This window comes from Drosophila mojavensis, unplaced genomic scaffold (genome assembly GCF_018153725.1).
Source record: "Drosophila mojavensis isolate 15081-1352.22 unplaced genomic scaffold, ASM1815372v1 contig_136, whole genome shotgun sequence".
Classification (NCBI taxonomy): Eukaryota; Metazoa; Arthropoda; class Insecta; order Diptera; family Drosophilidae; genus Drosophila; species Drosophila mojavensis.
Genome location: NW_025318667.1, coordinates 10,748,588 through 10,760,510, shown reverse-complemented (window position 1 = coordinate 10,760,510; position 11,923 = coordinate 10,748,588). Strand labels below are relative to the sequence as shown.

At 39.2% G+C, this 11,923-nt stretch overlaps 1 long non-coding RNA gene across 2 annotated transcripts; it reads right to left on the bottom strand.

Annotated features, from left to right (window-relative positions):
• Positions 1 to 18: 18 nt before the first annotated feature.
• On the bottom strand, positions 19 to 1,364 carry LOC122757731. Of its 2 annotated transcripts, none has more exons than XR_006357855.1 (2): positions 521 to 1,364; positions 19 to 167 (listed from the first exon to the last, which is right to left on the bottom strand). It is a non-coding gene; the product is annotated as an uncharacterized LOC122757731 (long non-coding RNA). The 2 variants fall into 2 exon arrangements; XR_006357856.1 differs by having other exon boundaries at positions 539 to 1,364.
• Between the last annotated feature and the right edge of the window lie 10,559 nt (positions 1,365 to 11,923).

Here is an 11,923-nt window from a genome sequence, read left to right as displayed (position 1 = left end):
AGTTGTTGTTTCCTTTTATTTGATTATTTTTCTCGTGTAGATTTTTGTTGTATTTATATATATATATATATTTTGTTATAGATTTGTTTAAAAACGCTTGTGTTTGCTATGAATTTTGTTTTAAAACATTTTGTTGTTGTTGTTGTTATTGTGTTTTGAGTTTATGCCTGCGAAATAAAGGTAAGAGAGAGTGAGACAGAGTGTGCGAGAGAGAACGCTAACCAAATCGTATTTCATGTTGCATTGTTGCATTTGAATTTGCATTTGCCGACGCTAAAAGCACGCGACACAACAAACAAACAGTAAAAAAAAAAGAAACACTCAAAAAAAATGTGAAGAAAACAAAGCCGAGCCAGAGCTTAAGGACACACGCACACACGCTCAGACACAGGCACAGACACAAGTGAATTGCGCGCGTAACAACAAAAGCAACAATAAAAAAATAATAAAAACAAACAAACAAAATTTAAGAAATAAATTTGTTTATTTTTTGTTCTTTCAAAATTTTTAATTTCCAAACTTTTGTCAATGAACAAACAAAATATTGTTGCAGGCAATGTTGCTTGAGTGTCGTTTGTTGCTGTTGCTGCTGCTGTTGTTGCCGCCGCGTTGCAAGTGAAACGAACGAGCGAACGAACGAACGTATGAAGGTGTCTGCAAGAACTGCAATCGCATCGCGTGTGAAATCTCTGCGAAAGTCCAAAGCGCAAAGAACGTGCAAAACGTAACGGAGGCGACGACAGCAGCGGCAGCGGCAGCGACAGCGACAGCGACGTCGACAGCGAAGCTAACGTTGCGAGCGCGAGTGCGAGTGCGAGTGCGAATGCGAATGCGCTTCGGTCGCAGCACGACGAAGCAACGACGACGTCGCCTTGCAGGCATGCGTGTGTATGTGTGTGTGTGTGTGTGTGTGAGTGCCTTAAGAGCGCCGCACGCGCTTTGTAAAGAGCAAAAACGCAGCTGCTGCTGCAGCTGGCTGCAGCGCGCTCTCACTGTCTCTCCCTGGCGCTCTCTCTCTCTCTCTCTTTTGCGTGCTCTCTTTCACTCAATGAGTGCGCTGCGAGTGAGCCTCGCACGCAAATCAGCTGCAATCCGACTAACTCAAATGGACACCAGGCCCCATTCAGCACGTTGTGCGCGTTGCGGTCAATGCGGCGTATGCGTAATGCAACGGGAAATTGTAACGGGCCGCGGGCAATGGGAAAAGTCAAAGGCAAAGGAAAAGACACAGCTCTCAGCTGGCCACATGGAAAACATTCCCTAATTAACTTTGATAAAGAAGTGCGAGAGATTTATACACACATACTTATGTATATATCTATATATTGGTGTATCTATATATCTGACGAATTTCATATTTGTTTTCAAAGGATATCAATCAAATTGAATAAGGAAAACATTTGAATAATTTTTCCAACATTCTAAATTTGATATCAATTTATAAAATATACATGTTTTTTATACTGAGCTCATAGAAAATGCGAGATCAAAAGTTTTTTTTTTTTTTTTTCAAATAGAAAATGGAAATTTAGGAGCATATAATTTGTTTAATATAGTTTTTAGTGTTTCATTAAAAACAAAAATATTAAATTTGTACTACTTTTTCGACGTTTCCTGTTTTCTTTCTTTACGTAAATTTTAATCAATACATATTTTTTAAGTTTTTATTTCATAAAAATTGCATTAAATAGAATTTATATTTTATTATTATTACTATATATAAAACAAGATTTTCAATATGAGGAAGACATACAAACAAATCAAACATAATTAGTTTTGAAATATGTGACAAATTTTAGGAGATAAGAAATTTCGCAAAACACAAAAACAAAAATGTTTTCTTTTATATTTAATAATTTTAAAAATCAAAGAAATTTTTTTAATGAAAGAACATTTTCTAAACAAAGTTTTAATTACATGAAAAAATCTCAGAATATATTCTTAGATTTTTGAAATGAAAATAATCACAGATTTATTAAAATATATTTTTATTATATATTTAACAAAACTCATGATTTGATCAATTTTATTTAACTTTAAAAAAATACACTTTTTTGAATTGTTGAAAACACATTTTGTATTTAACAAATTTTTCATTTAATACCATTTTAGTAAAATTAAAATGTTTTTATTTTAATTTATATTTAGAGCATTCTCCATTTAATGCAATTTGTATCGAGTTACAACTTTTTAAGCAATTAAACATAATTTTAAAACACTTTAATGTTTATGTAAAGAAAAATCTTTGTATTTTTTGTTTTTTTTTTTTTTTTTTTTTTTTAAATTAAATTTCAATCAATTCAAAATATGTATTAAAAATTTATAAAAACTCATAAAATATTGGCAAAAATTTCTGCACAATATTTCTCTCGAATTTATACAGCTCATATAATATTGTTTTATTATTAAAAAACACAACAAATAGTATATAACACTCAATCCAATTTTGCTGATTTCTCTATATATGTATCTCTCTCTCTCGCACATGTTTTCCTAGACTTTCTGCTTTTCATATAGTTCGTAATCCTTTCAAAAGAAATATTTTTTATATTAAAAACAATCCCTTTTTTTTTTTTTGGTGGTATAACTCAAGCTTTGTTTCTTTTTTCTATAAATCATATTTCATTTTGAGCAAAAATTAAATATTTTGCACATTCACAACACTGTTTTTTGCGTACGCATAGTTTTCAACACTAGAAAAACTTGGAAAACAAATAATTTTCTTAGCCCAAAGGCCGACGGCAATACTTGAAGATCTCACACACACACACTCTCTCAATCTCTCGCTTTCTTTCCCTCTCTCTCCCACACACTCTCTTTCTCTCTGTCTCTATCTCTGTCACTTTTGAAGGCCGCTTCCTGTTTGATCTTCAGCTCTCCACACACACAAACAAAAAAAACACAAATCCAAAAAAAAAAAACGAAATGAATTCGAATTTGCAAAATGTTTTTTCACTATATTTATAAATTATATATGATTTAATATATATTTACAACAAAATTTGGTATTTTTGCATATTTGCATTTCGCATTTCTTCTTCATATATATTTGAAATATTTAAATAATTTTTTTGTAAATTTCACTGCACAACAGAGAAAAAAAAGTGAATTAAACACAGTAAAAAAATAATGAATAGATACAGTTATTTTTATTTAGGCGCGCGCGTCGCGTTTAAATTTTTGTTTTCAAGTTTTTGAATTATTGAGAATTTTTGTATTATTATTATTTTTTTTTTTTTTAGCTGCGGCAACAATTGACCAAAAAAATTTTATAAGATTTTTTACTTGATTTTTTTTTTTTTTCTTAATTTTGTGATTTTAATTTATGATTTATGGTGATTTTGAATAATTTTTTCTTATTTATTTGCTGTTGGTTGTTATGTTGTCGATTGTTGGTTGTTCTGTTGTTGCTGCCTCTTCCGCGAGCTGCGTACGTGCGCGACAACGTGCGGATCTGTTATGATTCAATACGTTTACGATACGTTACGTTGAACGTCGCCGGAGCACGCGGCAGGCGACGACGTCAACAGCGGCAGCGCGACAGGCTCACACACACACACACTCGCACTCACACACTCACTCACACTCACCAAAGAGACGCAGCAACGCGCAGAATGCAAAAAAAAAAAAAAGAACAGCGCAAAAGAAACGAGCAAGAAGCAGCAACAGCAACGGCAGCGACAGCGACGATTCTAAGCGCTAGCAGAGCGCTCAAAACTTGAGCGCAGCTCAATGCTAGGCAGCGACGCACCGCTGCAATCGGCAAATGCTGACGTCGCGTCGCTGCAGGCAGCAGCCACCCAAAAACAACGACTAAGCATTGCCCACCCACACAAACACAGGCGCAGTTATTCTCAAAGAGCGTGACACACGCGAAACACACTCACACACACATACACTTGCATTAATGTACGTATGTGTGTGTATAGACAGGCTGGCAGGCAGGCAGACAGGCAGACAGCAGCAGCGACTGCGACTGCGAAGCTCTCCATGCCTTGTGTATGTGCGTATGCGTGTGTGTCTCAGTGTGTTGCTCTGCATGCTCTTTGTGTGTGTGTGTGAGTGCGGGCCAATCAAAGCGAAATGAGTCGCAGGCGCAACTCAAAATAATTATTAATTTTATTAATTTACATAATAAAATAGACCAAAAAAAATTAATGAAAAAAAAAAAGTCCGAAAATTCTTCTAACTAAAAAAAAAATTGTAAAAGTATATATTTTTAAAAAGAATTAGAAAAATGAGGAAGAAATTAAGACGCATATAAAGGAAAAGATCTGTTCAAGTTTTGTGGAATAAAAAATAAAAAATTATATACAGCTGTGAACACCAAAATTTAGAGATAATGCAATTTATATAAATAAATGAAAAACTATTTGAAACGAATAGTAATTAAATAAAAATAAATAAACATTTTAGAATATGCTTTTTATTTGGGTCTAAATTTTGTACTGAATTGAAATTAAATTTATGCTAAATTTACATTTACATATATTTCATTTAATGTAATCATGTTTTGCGATATCGATAACAATGACTCATATCGACAAAAAAAATATTTTTAATTAAACCAAACCTAAAGAGAGTGTTATATAAACAAAAAAATATATATGTATATACATGTGTATATCGATTCTTATCGATATCAGCATACAAAATATATGCATATATCAATTTATATCGATATATGTACATGCAGGAAGTATATATACTTCCTATAGATCTCCTAGCTACAACTTTTCGAACAGACCCAGATCGTAAGATCTATAGCAAAATGAAAAAGAGAGAAGAAAATCAATCGATAAATTAGTTCGAGCAACAACAACAACAACAACAAAATAAAGCTAAGACTGAAAATCGAATATAATGATCGCAGCGTTCAAAGAGAACTGAACAGAGAGGAGGGCGGCAGCAGAGGCGTGGGCGGAGGGGGCGTTGGTATAGAGCGGGCTGAAGAGCGAATTGAAAGAAATGCGTCGAGCGAGCGAGTGAGCGAGATAGCAAGATTCACACACAGCAAACTCAAACTGAAACGCACTTGGCTTAATATAGTTTTCTATATCATATATACAAATACATTTATATATATATATACATATACATATATATTCATCTATTGTATATAACGAACGATAAAAGCCGCCAAAAAAAAGCGAAAAAAAAAATATTTTTTTTCGAGTTCTATGCAAAAATGTGCACTAATAAAAACGAAAGTGAGCCGGAGCGAGAGCTAGAAAGAGAAGGTGGTAGAGCGGAAGAGAAGGCGGGGGAGCGGGTGGATAGGTTGCTCTTAACGCCCCCTAGGCACAGCTGCTCTACCCCTATAACTCTCCCAGCCAGCCGCACTCACAGCGATCTCACAAAGAAAGTTGCTCAACAAAAAATTATTTCATTTCATATATAATTTTTCTTAATTTCGCACTAAAATTTTTGTAAAATTAATTTTTTTGTATAATTTTTTTTTTGTTTTTGAATTTTTTGCCACGCAACGTTGAGATTTTTTTTTTCTATATTTTGGGTTTTTCGAAATTGTTTTTGGAGCTTTAGAAAATTGTGAAATTTATTTATGTGGATTTTCTTAGCGCTTCACTCACACACAAGCGACGAGGAGCAAACGAAACAACCGAATGAACAAACTGAACGGCGCTCTGAGCTCTGGCGACGCTGGCGTCGACGTCGACGGCCAACGTTGCGTCCACTGCGCTCCAAACCAAAGCAAACCAAATCAAACACACACACACACACACACATAGACAGAGGCATAGAGACACGCATACACTGACTGAACTACAGTTTTTGTTATTGTGTTTTTTGCAAACTGCAAAAGTCAGCGCTCCAAACACACAGACGCAAATTCACTCACGCACACCGAGACAGCGACAGAGTGAAAACGTCGTTCGCTTTTGTTGCAAAAAAGAAGAAAAAAAAAAAAAAAAAAAAACGTTGCATTGTCGCTCTCCGAGAGCGGGATCCTCCAGTCATCACAGTCGTCGCAGCAGCAGAAAAAGCAGCATGTTGCTAAGCCTGCTATATTCGTGCTCTTCAGCAACATGTCGCCACGCACAGACACACACAAACACACACACACACGCGAAAGCATGGAGCGAGCGTCAGCGCGAGAGCATTCTTTGCCATTTGCGAATTCTCTTTTGTTGCGAATTTTTTTAGGTCTTGTTTTCGCTTTGCGTAACACACACACACACATATATAAGCACGTAGTCAGTGAGAGCGTCGCGTCTAGCTAGCGGGCAGGTGTGTGCGTGTGTGTGTGTGACTGTGCTAAAGAGATCCCAGCGGCTGGCGTTGGCGTCGCCGTTGCCGACGCTGCCTGAGCGTGCGAAAAAATTAGCAAATAAAATAGCAACAACAAGAGCGCGCGCACACACACAAGCATAAGCACATGGCATAGAAAAAGTGTGCAAAAAAGCGCAAAAAATTAGAAAACACAAGGAACACATACACTCGCATGCTGGCACACACACTCACACACACAACAAGTTAACTTTTTCGTCTCGCAAAAAAAAAAAAGAAACATAAATTAAATGAGAAAAAAAGCGTTTCGCGCAGATATCTCGCTAGGGGCCCCCGATGAGTCTAGAAATGAGCGCAACAACAACAACAACAACAGCAACCGACAAATTCGCACAAACATTTTTGCAACGTTTAGAGCTCTGGAAAGAATGAACGATGGGGTGAGGGAGGGAGAGAGGGGGAGAAAGAGAGAGAGAGAGAGAGAGAGAGAGGTTAAAGGCAAGGCGTCGCAACGCATGGTGGGCGGAGCGGGCGGCGCTGCTGAGTTGGCCAGACGAACGACATAATTAATCACCAGCTGTTGTTGTTGTTATCGTCGCTGCTGCTGCTGCTGCGACTGCGGCCACACATTGAAAGCGCGCGATCTTGACGACAGTTTGACATGCTGCGAGGCGCGCGCGCGCTCTTGCAATTGGACAAACAGTTTGAGAGCTCGACAAACAGTTGTGCGTGCCCAGCAGCAGCAGCAGCAGCAGTCAGCCAGCCACGCAGTAGCTCACCAACTGTGGCACAGGCTGTGCTCACGTCTGATCCAGTGCGATTAAAACTGTTAGAACTGTAAAAAAAACCAAGAATTTACAAATTGAATGAGTCGAAAGGGGGAAAATAAATATGGTAGCGGAAATGTAAGGAAAATAAAAAAAAAAAGGTGTTATCTATTAAATAATTAATTTTTATATAATTTCAATTGCTCTTAAGCTGTTTTTGCATTGTTTCAGTTTGACAAGCACTGAAAGCACACACGTGTCTTATTTAATTCTGCCTACAGAATGCAAGCTGTCAAGATAAAGAAACCACACAGATGCACACACACACACACACATTATTTACTGCTTTCATATTGTTCTCTGTGTTACAGTTTGACATGGACTGAACGATAATGAAATCATTAAATCCCCTATACCGTTACAGTTTGACATTCACGGTCTATATAACTTTTCGCCTTAATAAGCGGCTGCCAGTGCTTCTTCAACCTGCTCTCTACTTGGCATTGTTACAGTTTGGCAAGCGTTGAAGTACAATGCAAACAAATCAAGTGCTCAAATTACAGTTTGACAATAGCTGCATGCAGATCGTGCAATATTAAGTTCGCTACACACACACACACACACACACGCACACGCACACACACACACACACATATACGCGTTCCCTTCTCTCCCAGAGTTAGCTGCATTCAGTGCTTTCTAGACCTACTCGCACTCTGCTCCTCTGGCCCACACACTCACTCTCTCTCCCTCTCTCTCACACCCGCTCGCAATGCCTCAACATTGCCTCACAGACAGCCACACCTCCCCCCTCCCCCTTCCCACACAGCACGCCTCCTGCTCAGCCAAATCTTTCACACACACAAATTTTATTTCTTACTGCAATTTTTTTTTTGGTTTTTTGTTTTTTACTTTCTTTGTTTTTTTTTTTTTTTTGTATTTTGGTTTAAAATTTTGTTTTGCATTTTCATCGTTGGTTTTGTTTTTATTTGACAATTCGTTGTTTGCTCAATAAAATCGAAATGCAAGCGAACAGACCCCAAAAGACAAGCCTCCCTCTTCCCTCGCCACCCCCCTCCTCCATTCCTCCTGCCCACCGTCGGCGCCATCCATGCCCGCACTCAACCGCATTACGTTCTTCGTTTTGGGCACGTCAGCAACCCCTTTTGGGCCAACGCACGGGCGCACAGTGCAGCCACGCCCCCCCAACCAGCGCCTCCCCGCGTGCGAGTCCTTAGCTCAGACAGCACGCAGTCGCCACACACACACACACACACACACACACACACACGCAGCACGCAACACTCAAATAAACTCATGGGCTCCCAGACATTGACTCCAAAAAGCCAACAACAAGAGCTTGGGCGGGCGTGAGGGTGGGCGTGGTGGTTTGGGGCTGGCTGAATGGACTCTGTGCCTATGTGCAAGGCCCAGCGGCCGATAGACGTAGCCCCCCACACACACACGCAGTGGCAACGAAACGCAGACGAAGCAGACGCCGCTGTCGCTGTCGCTGCTGACGTCGCGTCGTCGCCGGCGTCGCTGTCAACCGACAAGTTTCGTCCTTTGGCTTTGCTTCGTTTTGCGTTATTTTTTTTTTCCAGCGCTCCTTTTTGTTGGTCTGCGTTGCCAAGGGTTTCCTTTGTTCAACCCCCAGCCCCCTCACACACACACACACACATACACAGAGTCGTCGTCGCCGTCGTCGTCGTCGTCGTCAGCTTCTACTACTACTACTTCTTCTTCTTCTTCTTCTTCTGCTTGGCACGACAAGTCTGTTGCACTCACGACCCCAAACGACGTCGACGGCGACGCCGCCTAATGACTAACGGACCCTTTTGCTGCTCCTCTTCTTGCTCGCTTTCTTACCATACTTATTTTTTTCTTTTTTTTTTCGTTTGCTCAATAACATTTACCGTTGCCGCTGCTGCTGCTGTTGTTGCTGTTGTTGTTTCTTGCATTTTGTTGTTTTTGCGTGCCACCCACTCTGTCAGCCCCGCCCCCCTCTCTGGCCCCGCCGGCCCATCTACTCGGCCGCACTGCTTTGCCCTTCGCGTTGAAAACATTTTTTGTGTTTTGCATTTTTTGTTTTGCTCGTTTTGTTCGTTGCGTTTTTGGCCGCTGTCGCTGCGCCGCCAACGCCGACATCTACGCTCTCTCTCTCTCTGTCTCTCTCGCAACGTCACTCGCTCGGGCGCGCTCTTAACTGCAAGAGGCCAATTGCAGTTGAGAGAGCCAGCGCGAGTGAGAGTGAGAGAGTGAGTCAAGTCGAGTCGAGTTGAGCCGAGCCGAGCTCTGTGTGTGTTTATGTTGCGCGCTCCTTTAGCAACATGTTGCGCGCAACATGCTTGCATTTATTTTAATTAGATGCGTGTGGCATGTGGACAGCTGAATGGGCAGCCAAAAAATGAAATGGTATGTGAGAAGCAAGAGGAAGAGCGAGAGAGGGAGAGCGAGAGAGGGAGAGAGGGAGAGGGAGGCAGAGTGAGTGCGAAGCGGAGTTAGCCAGGCAATGTTAATGAACTGACGCCATGAAAGCTGTTCAGATGCAACGACAAGGGTCAGGGGGCGGGTTGCTAGAGGGGGGGGTCTGGCAAGGACTTGCCAAGAAATAATATTTTCATAGTCGTCGCTGTGGTGAAAAAAGCGAAAGCAGCCCAAGCAGCCAGCCAAGTGCGAGTGCCACAGAAATTAGGAGAAAAACAACTTTGCGCTGCTGCGAGACAGACAGAGAGAGAGAGAGAGAGAGAGAGAGAGAGAGGGACGGGGAGAGAGAGAGTATGTGGGCGAGATATTTGTCTCAAGGCTGCAGATGCAACCAAATGCGGCACAAACAACTGAAATGGGACAAAGTAATGGCGCTACTTGAGCCACCGCCACAGACAATAAATATGCCCCAAACTAGCTACCCTAAAACAACCCCCCTGCTCACACACACACACACACACACAGACTCCCAAACCCCTTTCAGTTAAAAGAAAGCTCATAAAAGTAGAAGTCGAACTAAAAATCTACTTGTAACCCAATTTAAATAAACTTTCCTATAAAATTTAGAGTAAATAGCAGCTATAAAGAGAGAGAGAGAGAGAGAGAGAGAGAGAGAGAGAGAGAGACAGCTATTGAGGTATACAAATATCTCTCCTGATCTTAGCTGGGTATATGTGCAATATTATTTGAGCTTATGTCGAAACTTTAGAGTTAACTGTGAGAATATTGGGAGAGAACAATATTAGATACTAGATGTAGCAAAATATTGAGTTACATTAGGTTATGCTGGCCAATGTGAGGTTATGTTGGAACATCTGACTCTATGTTGAGCTATATAAGAATATTTATCTAGAACTACGCTGAGGTTGGGAATATGGGAATATATTGAGACTCTTTGATATTCTACTAAAGTGTGTGAGCTTATAATGAAATATGTGAGGTTATGTTGCAGTTAGTTTGAAATAAGAGCGCTTGATGATCGAAGAAGGGAGGAGGTCTTTTATTACAATTTAGTTATTTTGTTTTTTTTAAGAAAAAAGTTAGCTTTTAAAGAACTCTATTAAGCTACATATATTGTGAGGTTATGTTGAACTGTATTGTTTAGGATTATTGTTGTGGGATTATTGGGGTTCAGTTGACTTAAGTAGCGCTCAATGGTCGAATATGTGAGGTTATATTGAATTCAATGAGATTTTACTACAAAAAGTTAGCTCATAAAGTATGGAGTTATATCGAAATATTTCGAGATTTTTTAAGTTTTCTTTCAAGTAATTTTCCGATTATATTTTATAGGCGTAACTTACACATTCACATTCACATCACAATGAATCAAAATTTCATTTAAAAAACAACATTTATCGAATAAATATCTAAAAAATAATTAAAATAAAATCAAATTGTATAGCAAATAAAGTACAGTGAAGCCTAGCTATACCTAAGGTACACTATGACAGCTGTACGAACTCGTATAAGTTGAGAATTCTTTGGTGATAGACTTATAGGTATTTTCAAGAAATATTCCCGTATATATTTTCTAAAAGTATCTAGTTTAATTATATGAATGACAAATATCATTGAAATGGAAATGATCAAAATATCAAATATGTGGCATATATAATATCTATGTATGCTGTTATATAACTATTTCCATCTGTTCTAACCCGGGTCATAAAATAATATACAAATTTCCAATTAGATTTCAGCAATTTCCCCATTTCAATAAAACCCAACTCGTTTAAACTCTTATAGATCCATGACTCAGTCGCTTCTCACCTTGAATTTGTGTTTAATTAAGCTAAACAACGAACGTGCTAAGTAGAGAAGTTTTACTTTAAACATAACCTCAATGTATTAGCGCCCAAAAATCCACTTGTAATGCGACCAAAATGTAATTTTACACTTTGAACAGTTTTTCTACCACTTAACCTCAGTCTCAGTCCAACTGCAGCTAACAACAAAAAGCAGCAACAACAGCAGCAACAACAACAGCAACAGCAAAAGGCAACCCACCCTCATAGATAGAAGCTAAAAGAAACAACAACAACAACAACAACAGCAACAGCAACAGAAAGCAACAAAAACAAATGCAATGTAAACTGCGCCATATTGAAAACTGTCAGCCATTAAAATTTATAGAAATGTGCGAACACTGTAACGCCGGCAGCGGCGCTGCGCCTAAAATGCGTGCAGTGGCAGCGACAGCAGCAGCGGCAGCAGTGGCAGCGACAATAACAGCCAAAGCGAACGAATAGCAACAACAAGAGCAGTGCAATCAGCTGAGCTCTTTGGGGAGCCGTAGTAAAAAGTAGTAAAAGCAGCTGCATACAAAAAAAAAAAAAAAAAAGAAAGAAAGAAAAATAAAAGAAAAGCAACAACAACAGCAAACACAAAGCAACTCAAGAGCAAATAAAGGTCGCCCA